General features: G+C 32.0%; 1 protein-coding gene across 5 annotated transcripts in view; it reads left to right on the top strand.

Moving 5' to 3' along the window:
- Positions 1-21214, top strand: part of LOC110992381 — a 104985-nt gene that overhangs the window by 66419 nt on the left and 17352 nt on the right. For 4 of the 5 annotated variants that reach the window (XR_002600158.2, XM_022258175.2, XM_022258174.2 and 1 more), the window contains exon 2: positions 11149-11182. The gene's annotated coding sequence lies outside the window, so the exon portion shown is untranslated. Of the gene's footprint in view, positions 1-11148; positions 11186-21214 lie in introns of all 5 variants that reach the window. The other variant, XR_006750642.1, reaches the window with a different exon arrangement.

Here is a 21214-nt window from a genome sequence, read left to right as displayed (position 1 = left end):
AAATTTGTCATATCGGGTACTTAGCAGTAAAAAATAAAATTCACTTGTAATCAGGGAGAACATGCTGCAAGCGTTAAGGGCACTCTGCCACAGGGACCAAACTATTTAAATTTGTTTTGATTTTCTTTTTAATTAATTTTATAATTACTTTGTAGGCTAAGAAAATCGTACTGTTTTGATTTTATGTTCAAAAAACCTGTAAAAATATTAACACAACGCTCAATATGTTTCAAACGCGTATCATCTGTCTTCTTTATCGAAAAGAAAATATTTTCCCTAAGACGCAGCCATAATCTAGTTATGATTTTAAATCTTGTTTATTTATGCACGAATCAGAAGCAGACGCCATCAGGCACCTAAGGAACGCTTCATTAATCATCTTCCCTAATGCCGGGGGCTAAACGAATATGTTTAAGTGAAATACGGCTCAGAAGTCGGGGTTTTGTTCGTGGGTAATAACAAGTATTAAAAGTTGGTTTTTTCATTGTTACGAACTTTGAATTTGTATTTACATCCCAATATATACTCATATTTATTATAAAGTTGTTGAGATTAAACGCGTTATTTCATAAACAAGGTTATAAGGACAATAGTAATGTCATTAAAAACATAACTTGTAAAAAGACCTAAACGAACTGTGATGCGAGACTTGATTTAAGAGGACTATACAAAGTTATGAGATCTATGTAAAACCAAGTCGTTTAATTTCTTTAATCCCTACTTAAGATACTTTCTGTCTTGAATACGTAATTTGCTAACTTAACAACATCGCATACTGACGATGTCAATATCACAAATCATTTTAAAAAAATAACTTGGCCATCACATGGAAACTCACTGTATTTTACAAGTAACACATGTTATAGAAAATTATATTAGTTTAGACACTAAACGTGCGATTGCCAAGTCAATCTTAAATCTTGATATTAAATATTCTAATTAACTACAACAGTCGAACGTGCCGTTATAATATTTCTAGATAAAGGAAATATTTCAAATGAACAAAATACTTCAACGCATTCACCGCATAGAAATATTTCAATTTTTTTAAGCTTAATTTTCCGTGAACGTATCTTCATTAATTCCACATTAATATTATTTCTTTGTAATAGTTTAATAACAGCTTATCGTCTTCATCTAACTGTTGGATGTTGATCATAATTTTCGTGGGCAAGCGGTGAACTAGGAAGTGTTTTGTTCGTATCGCTGTGTTCATCGCTCGTAACTGTTGAATTATACCCTAATGTATTTAGTCAAATTTAAATAAATACATACGAAAGTTGTATGTTATAATTTTAGAATAGATTTTGCCCTTTATTTAAGGTTGAACATTGTTATACAGTGTTATTTAACGTAAATAGCAAATAAGGCATTAAAGATTAAAGATGCATGTTAGAATGAACATTGCTGACTAAAATTGTTACGGCTAATGGCGACGTGTATCTCGCTCGTATATAATCTTAATTTATATATTTCTTGTGTGCGTGTGTATGTGACTGAACTCCTCCTAAACGACTGGACCGATTTAGACGAAATTTTTTGTGTGTGTTCAAGGGGATCTGGGAATGGTTTAGCTTTTATTTTTTAGCAATTTAGTCCGCTGGACAGTGTTTTTTTAATTAATTTTCAATTTATTAGTTGTTGTTGATTTTGGAATGTTTTACATTGGATCCGACAGACGGCGCTACCATCGCAGTGTCAAATTTTAAATAATATTCGAATTTTAATTTTAGTCTGTCCCGAAATTTAAAAAAAGTTTTGCTATCATTGTATTATATCGTGTGTGACCATGTGCTGGATCGTTAGATATTGTCATAACATTTGAATAATAATTTTCATCAAAATGGCTTATTAAAAATTGAAATTTTGAAATTAAAGACGTATAGACAGGACAACGTCTGTCGGATCCGCTAGTATATACATATTAATATTAAGTTTCTCATGTAAATAAAATATTTCTGTTTTGTAATGAGAAATAAAGTTTAAGTTTTCAATCGAGCGAAGTTCTTCAAATGGTTTATCGATTTTTCAAAATGGTTACATAAACTACTCACCTCCACCGTATATTTTTTCCACTTAAAGAAACGATGACAAAAATTGGAAAGAAACAATGTCCTTTTCGGAGTTTGGTAACCGGAGACCATTAAAACATATTAACGTAAAACAGGTTCGATTTCCAATTTATATTATTAGAAAGATTATGAAATAGTTTGTCTTAAATAAGGTGATTAAAAATGTTATTCTTACCTCTATGCCCCCGTTAGAAATAATACGTTTTCTCTTTAAAGAAGTCCTGAAGAGCCATCAAACGCGGAGTGGCGTAGACTTTATTATTGGTTCACTCCTGGTTCTTGGGGGAACTCAAATGAGGTCTCCGCATATTGCCTTCGACGAATTTTCGAATTGGATTTAGTTTGCAGGATCCTTTCTCGACCAGATAATTTGAACGTAGTAAGTCGTATGCTAAGAGAAAATTACTTCCATTCGATATGTAGTTATAGGCGAATATGAGAAATAAATTTAAGTGACTTATTATATGGATATAATATAGTTTTAGTCAATAGTGGTTTGTATATATACATATCATTCATTTGTTTATTGTGCTTTCAGTTAGTTAACAAACGAAGTTTTCTTTGCCTTAATTTTTTTCTGTAACTGGATCAATAAACTAAACTAACTACTACTAACTAGCAATAGTATATAGATAGCAATAGTACTTTAATTAATTAAATATATTCGATAAAAAAAAACACTTTCATTCCACCCTTACACCAATTTCATATATAAAGACCTAATATTTAATCATAACTACAAATTAAAGCATATATGTACAATGAACGTTTAATATCATAAATATTTTCTACATTTTCACTGTCAGTTCTCAAAGTATAAAGAAGAATGCAGAAGAAGAATTGGTAATAAAGTCATCCCCCTTTTGTTAATCGCCGTATATAGAAAAATTTCGTATGGGATTGAGTACATTATACTCAATTTATATTTTAAACAGGTCGATTATTAAGTATTTAAATATAAAAAGATTTCTTTGCGTTTATATTACTTTTTGATACTACGATCTCAGTTTTTAATCATACACTTAACCACTGAATTTCGCAAGTTGTATTGACATCGCCACAATAATACATTATATGTACATACAATAGTAATTTCAGATATTATCATTTATAAATTTCCTTTGTTAAACTCTTACAAAATATAAATTGAACCTACTTATTTTTAACAAAACCCTGTTATTTAGGTCATATTTTATATTCACTGGCCCCATTACGATAAGCTGAATTATTAGGGAGCGAATAAAAAAGGTAATATTTTAGAATTATTCAGAACATTACTACAAAATAAGTCACCGTAATCCGAACTCGCGTGACACGAAAGCGAATGTCACACATTTTATATCAATTATCTCGAGTCCACAGTACACGAAAAAATATATATTTTATTTTTTATAAATCGTCTGTGTGTTTATGATTATTTTTTATAATTCAAAACTCAAGAATAAGTAATGTAAAAATAACTTAACTAATTAACTAATAAAGGATATTTAACATAAGAAAGTGTCCAAAAACATAACATAGTCTCTATAAGAGGTAGACAGTAATTCAAATGACTGTCCTTTTTTTAAATTTTATAGCAATAGTTATATTTTTATGTCAGGTTCAAGTAAAAGGTAGGGAAATTACATCAGAGAATAAATAAAGAAATATATCAAAAGAAACAAAGGGATATAAGCTAAGTAGTTAAAACATAATATTTACACTTTGTGGTAGTATATAAGTATTTCCGAACCAATTCGACTAAGGGTCCTTCATGAAAAGAGCGTACCGATTTTTTAAATACCGGCAACGCACTCGCGAGCCCTCTGGCATTGAGAGTGTCCATGGTTGGCGGTATCACTTAACATCAGGTGAGCCTCCTGCCCGGTTGCCCCCTGTTCTATAAAAAAATATATGTATATATTAAATCTTAATATTGTTTTTGATTATGAAAATAGATAATACAATGAAGGATAAAGCAAAAGGCGATTGTAGTCGGAAACGGAACATGTAGTAATTGTAAGGAATTCAGAAAGGAGGTGCGGTCATATTGGGAACAAGAAGAGAGAATATGGTCGAGGGACTTGGTGCTCTTCAATCTTACAAGACCCTTGATGTCAAGAAGTTGAATAGCTCCATATTCACGTGCTAGTGGAGCCTTTGATGGGATCCAGCAATCTTTTTGATTGTTGTGGTGGTGCCCGCTACAGTAAGGTCCAGATAGAGGTCGTCATTGCGAATGTCTGGTGCATCACCACAATAATCAAAAGGGCTCCACCAACACACGAATGTTCAACTTCTTGACATCAATGGTCTAGTTAGATTGAAAATGACAAAGTCATTTTTATTTGTAATACTTCTTCTACCTTCTACCGTGTATATAAAGGATCGAACGCCCGGCCAAACTTGTCGGACACCTTCATTTTCTACGAGAACGTGGAATAGATAGTGCGCTGCGTTCATACTTTTCCATTTTATAATGTCCTCTCCCTTTCGCCATGGCTGAGTCCAGAAAACTTCTTGTTTTGGTGCCTCTCCATTACTGGAGTTTGTCCAGAGAGCTTAATACACTTTTTTATATTAAATAAATGTGCTTGGAATCCCAAAAAACGCAAATATAAAAGCTGTTGAATACATCAAAGAATAGATTTCTTAATTAATACCGAGAAGCCAGAGTTCCCGTTCATTTCATTTAAATTAAAACCTTTTTGGTTTAAATGAAGCGTTTGCAAATAATTTTAAATCTGCCATAATTTGTTGGTAATATCGAATTTTCTTTAATACGCAAACACATGACCCATATATTTATAATTAGGGATTATTAATGGTCCATTGTGTAATCATTATTTATGGTTTCATTGAAGCGTAATATAAGCACCAATTAGCTTAGGAATTTCTTGTAATATTTATTTAAAGAGTGAAACTAAATATGCTCATTTTTTTTAATGAGAATTACATCGGGAAAATAATTTTTTGCTTATTTCTAAAGAATCTACGTCATATCGTAATGCTGTGTCCGAAACATATTATTATACATTTGCAGAAAGAATTATCAAAAGCGACATTGACTATGTATATATAATATATTGGTGAAAAAAAATTATAATTAAGTTGTAAATATATGCGTATAACTACGTTTCTTGGCATGACTTTGAGGTTCCAAAACTCAAGACAAAATGCACGATCATAACAACTCTTAAACACTCATCATAATGTCTCTCATACATAATGTCTTATAAGAATTGTGTTTAATTAGTTGTAACATTAAACATACTTTTTCTCAATAAACTGTTTTAAATATTACAATCATGTACCACTGACCAACTGCTATCTAGTTACCCACAACACAGTCTCCCTAGTGGAGGACTAGCGATAGACGAAATTTGTCAGAACCTATTTCTCATAAATAAAGTTTTTATCGTTATTACTTTACCACCCATTATCCGGAAACATAATAAAAACAAGCAATTTGTATTAATATTATAAATTAAACCTTTTTTAAGAAAAAAAAGGTATTGTTATACGAGCAATAAAGAGTCGTGGTTTCTGTATTTACACAAATCAAATACATATGGGCAAATTGTATCACAATACTAGTACAAGTAATTTACTATACTATCATTTAAAGCTATTTTGTTTAAATGCGTTAGTCTCAGGAATATCAATTATATGTAAAAGAAAACAACAAGTCAATACTCATGGTTAATATACTCGAGTGAGTCTCATATCAGTTGTCCTATCACGTCTGTCATTCGAAATTTAAATAAAATAAAATTCACACTTCCGGTACCTTTCAATTCCGATATTACTTGTCAGCCTTATTGCACTTTTACCCTAATGGACATGATCACTCGAAATTCGTAAAAAAAGGTCCATGCGTGTGTTAAAATTGTTGACGATTTACATTGTCGATAAATAAAGGAATACAAAGGTTCTTTTCATATTGAATATTGATTAAAAAATTGCAGAAATATTCTTTATTTTCCAGTGCTGCTTATTTTGAACGTTATAAAAGTTTATAAAATATAACATTTTTTGATTCTCTTTAAAAATATGTTTGTTTTGGCAACGTGGTCATTTTTGACAGTTTTCGTAATCCCTTAGCTAACACGTGGTGTTTGTAAAACCTTTATGTAAATTACCATGTCTTGCAAATATTTAAAATTAATAGCGATAATAGCGATAATAAAAGCGATTTGATATCATTAATCTTTGATATACTTATATTTAAATATATCTTAAATTTCTGATTGGTCAATAGTATTGTTGAATCACAAACACGCGATTGGTACACATTTGAATTATAGCAAATTTTTTATTCTTACCAATAACTACTTACTAGTTTACTGTTTTTAATGTTAAGTTATTATTATTTTATGTGTGAAGAGAAAGCTTTTAGTATAAAATATATAAACGTTCAGCGATACCGAACACAACAAAGTGCACTCAGCACTTAAGTGAAAGCGTGTTTCTTGATACAACGAATAAAATTATCACGAACCCTTCACACGTGATGCTAATTTTAAACGAAACATGTGACAATCATTGGCCATTTAAGTATCCGAAGATCGCTGGTTAACTGATAAAGCAGGTATCATAAATTTAAAGGAACATAACATTTTCATTTCGATGTATTTCAAACTAAGGCACAGCCGATTTTTATAATGTTTTGGAACTCATAAGTTATATAGAAATGTATTTTGTTAATTAATAAATGGTTACAGCCATATGAAAATAGGCATGCAAATGTCGTATTAATTCTATAAAGTTATACATGACAGTGATCAGTGATGGACATGGGGTAAAAATTTTTTGAAAATTTCGTGGTGCAACATGCAGACATCCACAGTTTTAAAGATGATTCGTTTGGAGTTATGCCTATTTATAATAATAAATTGTATAAATATAAATAAAGTTTGTACAGTGGTACAGTATTATTACCTAATAAAACCGAACATTCCAACCGTGTTATTGTCTATTCTGTCTGTTGTAATTGTGTCAGGCACTGGTGATTGATCTTCTACTTGCTTGCTTGTGTCTATTTTATAAATTGTCTTTTACAATATTAATATTTGATTCATAATCATTAATTTTATAAAATGACTAATAATAATGAGCATTTAACGTAAACACCTAATCTCTCGTTAAATCCATGATACTGTTAAAATATATTACATTACTCTTCGTTAGTTTTGCTTTTGAAACGCAATACAATCTACCGGTACATAGACTTAAAGGCTTAAGTGGAAGCTTCAGATTGGTGATAGACCTTATATTCTATAGCTGTAACACATTAAGATCTTAACACTAACAACTCTCCATAACAAATGAAAGACGAAGAACAGGACAACAATAAAAATAAAAAAGGCGCTCACGTTACAATTATAAACACTTTCAACGTAAGATCCTCTAAATAAGACAATAAGAATTGCACAATGCATTGATATGGAGGAGGTTTTCACCCTTAAAATCGCTATACTATACAAGGCCGCTATAAAAAAACTAATTTATATTTTTACAACTATTACTAACACTACTAATACTCATTAAAAATGCTAACATACCAATTATGTTATTAATTCATTATTAGCTCTAATAAATAAAAAATATATATCAAGCCAAAAAATAAAAGACGTTGTAATATACTCGTATATCGTGCTTCGTATCACATCCTTTTTATACAAAACGGACCAAATTTGAGTCTAGTTGCGTAAAATGAGTACACCTACATCACATTGTTTTTTGCCTTGTCTAGTTTCAATTGAAGAATCGAGCATATGTCATTATAGCCTGTAAAAGCGCATCTTCGGATTGTAACATTATTATGATTTTAAAAGAATACTCGTTATATTAAAATCAATAAAGTAGTAGTAGCCATTAACGCATAGAATATAAATTATCTGGCCACAAGGCCTCAGTCGTGTCAGGCGAACGTTCCTTAAACCGCAACAATGCACATTTATTTAAATATCGACTTGCGGTTTCCTCGCACACAATTAATTAGACTGACTCACTGTTTTGTTTTAAATAGTTTCTCAATATATAAGAAGTACTTTATACCTTTCTTTAATATATAATAAAAAACAAATGAGTGGCGCTATAACCTTTTTAGATGGGTTTCAGATTTCTCTACCTGTTTCATGATAATAATTGGTCAATCTCTTCTGTGCATAGGTGATCATCGTCCTGTGCCAACACGCCGTCGATATTTGGGTCTGAAGCAAGCCGGTTCCCTCACGATGTTTCCTTCACCGTTCGAGCGTTCCTTAGTTTGCTAGATTTTACAATAATTATATATAATTGAACCTAAAATCAACTTGCGTATACGCTTGTCTGAACAGAGAAAGAACACGAAAATATCGAAAGCATTTTTGACGTAAGCTTACGAAATACAGACCTATAAATTTCAACAGTTAATTCCATTTTAAGGGCAGATAAGTGCGACCATCATAATCGAAATGAGCGATTAGCGCCTCGCGTGGGCGAAGAGCAACAAAATTTAAAAGGCCCTTATCACCGCTTAAATGGAAAAAGGTTTATCTATTACCGGCTTATTGTAATGCCATCGGTCAGCGAACAGGATATATCATTATACGCCCCGGTGGCTTTTAAGCGTCTTTAAAGGCACATTAATTTGTATTCGGATTGACGGTGAATTTTCATGGGGTTGACTGAGATTTACGACGTTATTGTATTTATATATTAGAAGATACTAATATTGTTCGACGATAGAATCGCTAAGTTTGTAAGTAGTTAGTATATAATCAGAGGATGACAAAATAATTAACTCGATTGTAAATATGCAAGCACTAATGCTACATAATAATTTAGTTAGCATATAGTTTTTTTATAACACTGCGAATATTTTATTTTACTATAGTAGATTTTTATGTTAGGTTAGGTTTATACAAAACGTTGTTAAAACTATTTTATGCCCATTCTTCTCCATATGACACCTTTAGGAAGGGGCAACTTGTTTTAAAAACTTTTAAATTGTTATTATGACTTTCAAAAGTGCCTTTTTAATAGATCTAATTGAAATAAATGATGTGGCTGTGACATCGACTTTTCTCACCTAGTTGTGTAACAACACAATATTTAAACATTGATAGGATATAAAATTATATTAGAATGTCTAAAAATCTTTTATATAATACATACTTCATTAAAAGTAGTGATTAAACTACTATTAATGAACATAGTATTACCTCACAGAAATATATCTTTGAAGGCATGCAGGAAACTAATTCGTAGCGTCATTTATTCATGAACTAATCCAATAGGACTACAATAGCTAAGCTCGAATAAGACAACTTTGAATTAATGCGACGTTGGTGTTCATTATTTATTTAGTGAGTAATACAAGACAACGAATAGTAATATAAATCCTTTACAATACGAATAATCACCTTTATGTATAGCGTATTCGCTTCTAGAATAAGCAGGGATATATCAAAATAGATGAATGATTCAAAAAAGCCCTTCAACTCGAGATGAAACGTGAATTTTTGTAACAAAACACATTCATTAAATTTTCCTTTCCATTATTTAACATATTTCGTGAACATATCTCATTAAAGGGCGGAAATGAATGTATTGTGGTATAAATAATAATGCGGTACTCGTCATAATCCTTTATTGAATTCTTAGTTTTTACGAGTTTAATTTTAATATTGAAGGTTTTTTTAACGTCGCGTGAAGGCATTTATAAGATTTGTCCTGACTGATTATGAAGATACACTAGATTAAATAAAGACTTTATCTTTAACCATACTATCGCAACTCGAATGATTGACTAGGCAACTTGTGTGTAGAATGTGAAACAAAAGACGAATGGTTGGCGCGTTTCGATTGATTGTGATTAGTCAAACGGAACGACATCTCCTGTCGCGTGTTTGTTATTGGTCTAGACAGTATTACGAAAAAAGTCTTATTACAATGCATTTGTTGTTTACGTTTTACGAAATAGATGCACAGAAATATGTTTACTTACTGTAAAATTAAAGTAGTAGTCTCAAGTTTCTAGTTAAAAGCTAAGTATAAAGAAATTAATAAAAATAGATACCTCAGATACTAAGAAAGACAAAGGTAGGACATCACTAATATTGACTTCATCCGTCCTACAAAGTTCTTAAATTTTTTTGAACTCACGATAAATAATATAATATATAAATACTTTTAGATTCAAGCATCCAATACATTTTTATTTATTAAAGAAGGTAGAAAATTGCAAATCTGGTTGTTCAGTACAGCTCTTTGTAATATTGTATGCAAATCTCTGATCCTATCTCATGAAACTCGTAGTTATCCAGTTTGGCGATTGAAAAGCAATGCATGGAAAAATTCAATTCATTTTAATATTCACAACGTGCACGTTGATCTTATATTTAAAGAAAAAATAATACTGTATGAAATAATGCAATGCCATTACATTGTATGATATATGTATTTCATTAAATATGTCAGAATAATAATAATTATTATTACTAAGACTTCAGTATACGAATTAGCTATGACTTAATTTGGCTGTTTTTTTTGTGATTGTGTAAAAGTGATGGTGTGTGGGGTGTGCTCATGATGAAGGAAATTTACATATATTAAGAATATATATATATTCTTAATACAAGGATTATGAAGAATATATGTATCCCATTGAATACTTAAACAATGGATACAAAGTAATACAGGAAAACAAACCAAACCGAGTCCGGTAGGCAGGAACTTGAAAGGTCAATTCTTCTTGACTTGTAAACGATTTGAGATGATTCACTTAAATAGACTACAAAAATAATTGATGAAATTATTTTTGTAGTTTTTTTAATTTAAACCTCTCTTAGCGGAAACCAGACAAAATATTAATTTATAAGTTGAATGAATAACAAAGCCAAATTTATTAACGATATCTACGCCACCAATTGAAGGTGTCAGCCAACATTGCTCTATTAAGAGTAATGTGACATTTATTGTCAGTCAATACCCCTTGTGTGGGTGAATTATCCAACAATTGGGCAACGTTGACCACTGGTCACTTGTTAACTTAATTCTATGAATGACTTGTTTATTATTATTATTTAATTTGTTTTTTTGTTTGTTTCAGTTGACACAGACCACTGGGCTTATAATGTCGTAAGGTAATTCTTTGAATTTAAATTTCTATTAATATATTGTTTTACGAATTTGAATTTCGAATTGCTCCTACATTTCGTTTTCTTATAGTCTTTTTTGAATAACTGGTTTTAGCCAGTAATCTTTTTACAAATAACAATACAATTTTAGAGATGTGTAGTACTCGCTCAAACCTAAGTCAATATTAATAGACATCTGCATTTAAGAGAAAAAAAGTAAAGCGAATAAATTCCATACATTACGAGCGTTGATTAAGTTAATCCATGTTCATAGAGAACATAATCCGTTAAACTGTCGTTATATCCGCTGTAACGAACGTTGGTAATTTCCGTTACGATTCGCGACACTCGTAGTCTACGAAATTAACTGCTAACAAGTCGACAAACTAATACAATGTATTTTACAAGCTTTTAAGATTATTAAACGGCATAAAAATACCGTAAACATGCTTTTTTAACGATAAAATATATCCAAGGCCATTAAATCGCTATCGGCAAATCGCTGGTATTGTGACTGTCGCATTATCACCTAATAAAAATTTATAGTAAGTGCGCAATCATGTAAAAGCATTTCTAGAATCAGTAAGGAAGCGGTTAGACCAGTCTGGATCAACCTGTCTAATAGCCTTGTTTGGAGACCCATGAACTTAGGGGAGAAACCGGTAAAATTTAGCGGCGATATCGATCGTTATTAAAAACCGATTACGGTTTCACCAATAATATTAATAATCACATTGTTATAATGTAAAAAACATGCAAACATGGTTCACTTAAGTTATTCTTGCCCATCCACATTACACTTAGTTTTAATTCCTTAATACATTTAAATTGGTCACAATTAACTTATAAATAAAGTATAATTTTGTCTTATCATTGCATCTGCTCATAGTGTGTATGGCGAAGACATACTCACAGGAGATTTATTGTAGGTACTAGCCAAGGCAGTCGATTTTGCTCAGGCATTCTTAGTTCAGAAATCTGAGGCCAAGACCTAAAGAGGTTGCGCCACTGAATTATTTTATTTTTTTATTATTTAAAGGTGACTCATGATACATTTACAGATATCGATAAATTTTGATAAACGAAAGCGGTTTTAAAGCAGTTCCTCGAAACCGGTTCACATCGTATATGTATACAAATACATATACATGGGTAAGGGAAGTTCGCTTGAGGCATATGTCAACCGTTCCGTTGCAGATTATGGCCTAATCCCCTTTCTCTAGTAAGCCGCTTTCATAGCTTTGTGCTGAGACCAGCCGATGCCTGTCAAGTGTGCTCTAAATCTGATTTCCTAAACGTTTCTAGTTAATTATTTTATGTAGGACACGATAAATTTCAGCCTGGTGCAACTTAAAAGAAGTATTAGTCTCAAGATTAATGTTTCAAGTTACTTTGTGTGGGGATGATATGATTTCTTAAATACTTAATGTCGTTGTAACAATGTCGTTTTTACATATTATTTTTCTTTATAATTATTAAAATGAATTAACTATAGTCAAAATGCAATTCAGCCGGGATTTTGGTTTTTATAACCGGTATGTGTTCTAAACGAGGTTGTCGTAAACGGTTTTGATTGTATTTACTAAAACTTCTACTAAATGTTGTGTTAAAATAACACAATAAATCAGTGGCGCTGCAATCTTTTTTTTGTTCTGGGCCTTAGGTTTGTATGTGTTTCTGTCGACTTATTGGTTCTAAGGCAAGCCGATTTCCACTCGATGTTTTCCTTCACAGTTTGAGTGAATGTTTAATAACATAGAAAATGGTGCATAGCCAGGGTTCGAACCTACAACCCCAGACGTGAGAGTCGCACGCTGAACCACTAGACAAACACAACTGTTAAAATTGTTTTACATATAATATTAATCCAGTTACACTAGTCTAGGCGTATTAAAGAAGAGTTCGGTTAAAGAAATGTTCACCATAATTGTTCCAGAATTCGAAAGTCATAAAACTCGATAAAAATTGTATTGTGACATTTGCCTATGATGACTGTGCATGGTTAGTAGGTACTGAGTAGCCAAATTGTTTCTTGTCTTGCAAATTAGTGCTTAAAAAAGCTTAAACATAAAAGATATGTGATGTTGTAGACTTTACGAAAAACTATTTAAAATATACATTAAAACCATATTATATTATATTCATGTAGCTATCAGTATTTGCAGCTCACGCCAGAATGGCTCCCAAAAGGAAGAATCTTTCCGAATTACTTAATAATTTTTATTAAATTATATTCAATTTGAATTGTATAATTTTATTCAACATATATGACATGACATAAGATTGAGTTGATGAACCGTCAGAGAACTTACAAGAACGTAGTTTTGTGTTATATGTTACTGGATTATTACATTGTGCAATAGAGGGCTCAATTACACATATTAAATTCGAATCCTAAATAAATAAAAATAACAAAAAATACCAGAAATTTTACCTTTCCTATTTCTAAATCGTGACCTAATTGATTGTATAATGTTGTGAAGCAATAGTATAGGTATAGAATCGATTCTCACTAATGTACCTTTAATGTAGCCTTCGAGTCAGACGTGCTTGGGCATTGGCATTCGAGATTACGGAATAATCCACCTTCTTCATATCTAAATCGGTTGGAACCGACGATTTTCTTTCCTTTTGTAGTTGCAATGTACATTATAAAGCATTAAACTTTGTCTATGGAAACTTAGTACAGTAGTATTCGAGTTATAAAATACATTAAGTACCTAAACTTAAATTATTTAAAAAAGTTGTAGTATTACCTATGCTTAGGATAACTTATATATATTTTTACAAGGCTTACGCGTGGTAGTTGAAACGAATTATAATATAATGAATTAGCTAAACCTTTTATATTTAAAGTACATTTATTTTATTTAACGCGTCGTTCCACAACTGAGCGTTTTTTAAGGCGGTTTTTACGCCACCACTATCTGGAACCAGCTGCCCACTGAACCCAATCGCGAGCCCTATGGTATTTAGAGTGTCCATGGGCGGTCACTTAACATCAGGTGAGCCTCCGCTCGTTTGCCCCTGTTCTTTTGAAAAAATAACCAATCAGTACCTGTAAGAAGAAAATAATACTAAGGTTATTATGTTACGAATAAATATACAACATAATACAAACATAACAAGTAAAAACCTAAACCATTTTATAACTAATTATAAATAATGTAATTCTTCTGAATTCAGCCAGTATGCAACTAAATACATCTGTATCACACGCATATTTAGGGCGCGCAGGACACGCGTAGGTAAATGGAGCTTCTTTGAGTAGGTTTGTAGGCGCCCATATAACCTACACGTGAACAACAAAATGGTGTCATTCCCCGAAATTAGAGCGAAACTTAAAAGATTATTCGACTTAATATAAAGGGCATTACCGCGGTTTAGTGTTGCGGGAAGTCGCGAAGACCGCCAACTGCGCCCTAAATCTGTTTTGACAAACCGACCGTTAACTCGACTTAACTAACGAAAGCGTACACTCGGTTAGCGTAAGGTTTCTTGGCGTTTCGAGATTAAAAACTGCGGGCAAAATGTTTTGATAAACTTGTAAAATGACCGGTTTGAGTCGACTAGGGGCAACTATCACGATATGCCTAAAAGAGCGTACCGATTCTTAAAAGGCCGCCAGCGCGTTTGCGAGCCTTCCGGTAGTGCGAGTGGTGCACGGGCGCTGGTGTCACTTAACATCAGATGAGCCTCCTGTCCGTCTGCCTCCTGTAACATTAAAATAAAACCTAGATTTGGCATAATAATTTATAAAACCCGTTAATTTACAGTTTAGATTTGTTATAGTCATTTTTTTCGCCTCACACGATATCCTCACTTCTGTCATTGATGGGGAAACCCTTAACGGCTGAAGTCTTTTTCCAGCTTTTTCCAAATATCTCTTTCCACGGCTTTCCTTCTTCATTCGCCCTCTTCTTCCCCTTGCTCCTTTTCATATAATTGTCTTTAAAATTTATTTTTTGTCCATCTTGCTACGTGCCCCGTGCAATAGACGCTTTTGTTTAAGGCATAACTTTTGTTTTTCGCTTGTTACTTTACCTACTCCTCAGAATTTATCATACGAGAATCATATTTAGGTAATGTATGTCCTTGAGTAATATAATTTAACATCTGAATATAATCTACAATTGTCTCTTAATAACAACGCATTGTAATATTGCAACGACATAAAGATAGAGTAAAAACCTAATTCCTAAATATATAACATATACAGTGAAATTCAATTTTTTTTAATCTTTACCTAATTAAATACTTAATGTCATTAATGCTCTATAAAACAATTGTATATATTTTTTATACATATAAAATTGCATCTGAATCAGACCAAATAATTCTAGGTAACTTCCCTCTCCGTAAAAAAAATTTACTCACATCAACTAAAGTAATCGTTCATCTTTGTCATCATTTACACTTATGATATTAAAAAGAACAGTGATTTTGTGTAACCAAACTTACTTTGACATATGTATATGAACAACGTAGACAATGCTGCTTGATTAGATATAAAATAATGTTGGGAACATGAATTATAAAGCAACGAGAAAATACAGATCAAATTCACAAGTAGCCGTGGTAGCTTTAAGTTCCAAGAATAGGTAAAAAAGCTAAATTAGTTAATCCAAAACGAATTTTTCGTCATGGCTTTAATCTATTTAGTCACAGAGTGAAACTGATCTGATTATATCAGATTTTTTACATAATTGTATAACGTTTCAAACTTTGTAAAAACTTCGATATTATTACCCTTTTAGACTAAAAGAGCAGTGCAGACCCTGAGAACGTGTGTTTGAAACTCAGCTATGTAGACCTATGTACCATTTCTTTTTCTTATCTCATGATTCATGGAAAACATCGGTATGAAACTGTTATTCAACAAAATTTGTCACAGAATTATGATAAATTGTATGACGAGAAAAGATGTGTTTCATATGAGCCAGTGTTACGCACATATAAAGAAAAATTTAGCCTCACACAGTTTTCCTTCCTAAACCGTTAAAGGGTTAAAAATCACCCGCTTAGCCACTAAGCCTTCAATGCACAGTAAGGCTGTATATCTGACTTCAAATAAACCGATGCCGGAGTAAAAGCATAGCTCTTTCGTCCAATAATCGATATCAGAATTTAATTGTGTTTATTAATTTTCATTCATTTCAATTTATGTGTTTAATAATTTTCATTCTATTAGTATCACAAGACCCACTAACTATACATAGGAAACTAAAACTAATTCTTAAAGAACAGATAGAAGTAGATAGAATTCTCGATAAACTGAATTTAAAGAAATATCAAACCGGCTAGCGACTTTCAACTATATACAAACAATTTCAATTTGAACATCACACATGGTAGGACAAGTTTCGGTTGTTTATAACAAATACCACATGCACACAATTTATTTATCTTAGCCCGTAAAAGGGTAAAATTTAAATGTGGGAAAATATTTTTATTGTAAATTTCAGTAGCTGGTTTGTAAATAAAAGTTTCTCGTGGTACCTACGGTTGATTTAAATACGTAGAAATTAGCTTTGATAACGGTTCTACGAATCCTTTTGAGTTCTTATGTTTATTAGGCAACGTATAAATGTCAAGGGAGGAAGAATGTTCGTTATGCCTCACATAATTTTCAACAGTAACATTTTATTTTTCCTCATTAGTTAGGTAATCTAAGTCGCGAGCTTTTTTCTGTTAGCATTTTTCACATGCTCGTACAAAAAAAACCATTGCGGTAATGTAGTTGGTTAAGAAGAAACGAGATTATATAATTACAATAAATCAACAGTTCCATGCAAAGTATTTCTTAAGTAGTGTGTTCTTATTAGATATATAAATATACTAATTCTATAACGAGGAAAGATTTGTACGTTTGTAATGAATTAACTCAAAAACTAGTGGACTGATATCAATAGTTCTTCTGGAGTGACCATCGAAATGAGAGAACGCCGATCGTGCGATACCACTTCTCCACGGCCACATCTAGAGAAGGAGAAAGAAAGAATGAAACACTTTTTGTAAAGTGCACTGGCCCCCATACTAGGATTCACTGTGTGGGCGTGGCTGCCGCTTGCACCGAGATACGTCACTTTAACTTCTCTCTTCTCCTATTCTCCCAATATGACCACTTCAACTGTGTGTGTTTACAGATCTGTGTGCTTTAGAAGCCGGCGCAGGCCTCTCTCTATAAAAATCTTAGAGGCCTGCAATTAATATAATATGATCTATAAAAAACTTATATTTTGTGAATTGCTTAAGCTTTTTAAAGTGTAGTAAAACATTATATTCAAACGCTTTTTCACCCTTATAAAAAAGTGACGGACATTGCAAATTGCCTTTTAATTTAAATATGATAATGTAAGGTAATTGCTGTAATTGCATACACTGTTAGGAGTGAGGTTAATGGCGGTGGTTCCGGTCTGCGCCCGCGCGCTCCGGGCCACGGAACTTCAATTTCCGCCCAAAGCTGATTTTCCTTTATGACAGTAACACGGTATTTACTCTTTCACTCAGGCTGCGGTTATGGAAAATGTTTAATGGAATATCGGAAAATTTAATGAAGATCGATGTGTTTCTGGAAAGGTTTACTATTTATGTGGTAACAAATGTGTAGTATGTTACATATGGCATGAAACCGATTTTCAATTTCCAGTCTCAAGACTGAGAATAGTAGGTAGGTAGATACTTGACAAGTAACTAAGTACTAAAAATAAATTATAAAAGAGTCTGCCTCTCAGAGATTACGTTTGTGATCTTCGGTCATTTCCGCGGAAGTGGAAAAGCTGGGTTATTTTTTTTTATTAAATCTTTTAAGATACTAAATAAATAATAAATAAATTAAGATTACAGAAATTAAGATAGGATTAAGACGGTACTTATGTATGTATATACAAAAGAAAAGAAAAGAAATTACATTTATGATTTATTAGTTGCACAATGTTAATATCATTATATTGAGTGCGCCCGAATTTTATATCCATTTTATGACATATATTTATAGCCACTCTATCAGCACCTTTTAATGTATAAAGAACGGTTTTATTAGGTTTTTTATTATTTCTTAAGATTTTTTCAATTTTTTAAGATTACTTAAGTTTTTTCTGTATGAAAATCAAATTGTGATGTTTTATTGTAATTTTTAAATTACCTGTTTAATATTTGTTTTATCAGTAAAACAGAAACTTTAGAGTTCTTTGCAAAAAATATATAACTTGAAACAACAAATTTTGAACAAAAACCAACTATGTAAACTTATTGACGTGCCTTTGAAGTTACAATAAAATACAGCTTTGATCTAACTGCCAGAGGATATTTTTAAGAATAATAAAAGGTACATCTTCAATTTTAATCTTTAACGTAATTCAAAATTAATTCCCACACTAACAAACAATACCGTGGATAAATAGCCTTGGGGAGGAACCGGTTTGGATACCGCTTTGTATCGGCTTCAGAGAAGTAAAAACAAACGTAATTTTCTTGGATTCGTATGTACTTTTAATCACATCTAAAGGTATAACTTTAAGAAATAATTAATACTTATGAAATAATACTCGCTAAATTTATTTGAAAAGACAGAGACAAGAATTTGAAAGAGGATTAACTTCGCGGTGTCATCTGTACTCGACCGATCGACGACGTAGATCGCTAAAGAATGTTATCAATTCAAAATCATTTATTCATGTTGGTAACGTAATGTACACTTATGAACGTCAAAAAAAGAAATTATGTCTAATGTAGCACTCGAATATTTTTATTTTATACTGCAAAACGAAAAACTGCATTCACTGTACTTTCTGAATATTCCGATTCAAGTTTATCTCGAAATTCGATTCTCGTACGTCTAGTATAGTCTAAGTTTAAACAAATGAAAGTTATATATGACATAATAAATAAGCTTAAAGGATTGTTGTAAGAGGGTTTATATAATAAAATTATAGACCTTAGATATTTGAATATTACTTTCGTTTCAGTATAAGTTTTATAAAGCGGTACAAACTCCGTATACCGGTTTGTCGGTGATCCTGTAGAAATATAAATCTGTCCGAGATCGTGTATTAATCGTCGTATTTGGTGAATAAATTTACTTTTGTTTGAGTTTGCTTTCGCTACAGCGTTATTTATTCAGTAGAGCGACCCGAGGCCAGGGAGCGGAGATACTGTGATGTTTACATAACATTTTCGTCTGCGTTCACGTTGACTTACCGATATTTCTGCGAACCTCGAATTATTTACCGTTTCTATTGAATTTTGCGTTAACCTGCCTAATAGCGAAATGTACAATGCTCTAACTGCTAAGTGGTCGCATTTTTAAAGCTTCCGGTTACAGATGTTTCTTATTATGTATAAAATTACTGGGTTTTTGTTAAAACCTCGATTATAGAAATGTGGTAAATTGAAGTTATTTAATCTCAGTTTAGAGATTTGTATGTTTTAGTTTAGTATGCCTGTACAGTCGTTAGTCATATTGTAGGACGAGCAAACAGCGAAGTGGAAGGTAACGGAAAATCACCACATATTCCCCCGGATATCATTATGGCTGAGAAAGGAGATATAATGATCGCCAACCTTCCAAAGGAGATAGCACTTTAATACTATTACTATACTATATATTATTATTTTTTTCGTTTCACTAAAGAATGCATAAATATATATTTTATGCTAAATTGCAAATAATTGCCGAGGGTGTTACACGATTCCCACCAAGGTTTTCGTTCTATGATTTATGGATAATTAAATATACAAACAGATACACTAATGACCTTTCTAATATAATGATTGCATAAAACTGTTCAAAGCGCACAACATAAAGTCATTCAAATTGTACATATTTATAATGTCCATGCAAAATATATGTCTCTCATATATTTCTTGTCAGATCTACATTACCGTCACATCGACGCCCGCGCCACTGAGTTTCTTTATACTTCTTGACAAGAGGCTGCACATCCTTGTGTAGGCGATTGATTTACTTCGATAGTACTAACGCCCTCATGTCTCTACCTACTACCAGCAAATATAAGTTTTATACGTGAATCATAGTAAAATATTTCTTGTGAAGCATTTTTTTTTCTCATTTTGACGACAAATTTACCAGTATTTCTAACATTATAGCTGTTTTATTTATAGTATAGGTTATTGAATAAAAAATTTTGACTCAAAGGTAACAAAACTATCGTCACACTGAGTGAATTTTTATTATACTTTCTTAGGCAGCGGTCTGTACAAGATAGTATGTAGTTTTTTTTCAAATAAACCGAACCTCTAGGAGTTTTCTTCTGAAGCTTTGTTGTATGACGTATAAAGTTAACCAGCCACAGCCATGACATGGAAGCCATCAATTATTACTCAAGATGTTATATGGAACATGGTGTAATGGTTGCAGCTCCTTACAAACATTGTGTAAAAAAAACTTGGCGATTAAAAAGAGTGGCGGAGAGTTTATTGCCAGCTCTTCTCTTCCGTTCTACGCCCTTGATTTGAGAACTGGCAGTAAATATAAAATAAGAATTATTTAATGTATATTTCTTTTTTTTTCGTTCGTACGTTCATAAGTGTACATTAAGTCACCTATATGAATAAATGATTTTTGATTTGATTTGGTCACTGATCATTAACAATTCTAGTAGCGAACGATAATAAAAATACTACTTAAAATACAAATTTTAATTGTAAAACAGTCAAGGCGTTTGCATATAAAATTAACAAACACTACTGTAATGAACAGCGACGGTATTAAAATAGTGCCACATAAATAATTCAGACGAAGGTTTGGCTTCGTTTCAAGACATTTCCACATTAAATTTCATGAGAAGTTCATTTTTCCGGAAAGGCGTGACTATTCGCGCGATTTTGTCCACTGTCTGAAATTGACCATTTTATACCTTTTTTTTTATAGAACAGGGGGCAAACGGGCAGGAGGCTCACCTAATGTTAAGTGATACCGCCGCCCATGGACACTCTCGATGCTAGAGTGTTTATTTTAGACCTGCATTTGCGAATTACTATTAATAAACATATCATTCTACTCATGCAGTAATCAGT

The sequence above is a fragment of the Pieris rapae genome, chromosome 14, assembly GCF_905147795.1.
Source record: "Pieris rapae chromosome 14, ilPieRapa1.1, whole genome shotgun sequence".
Taxonomy (NCBI): domain Eukaryota; kingdom Metazoa; phylum Arthropoda; class Insecta; order Lepidoptera; family Pieridae; genus Pieris; species Pieris rapae.
Note: the sequence above shows the minus strand (reverse complement) of the source record. Positions and strands in the feature narration are given on the sequence as shown.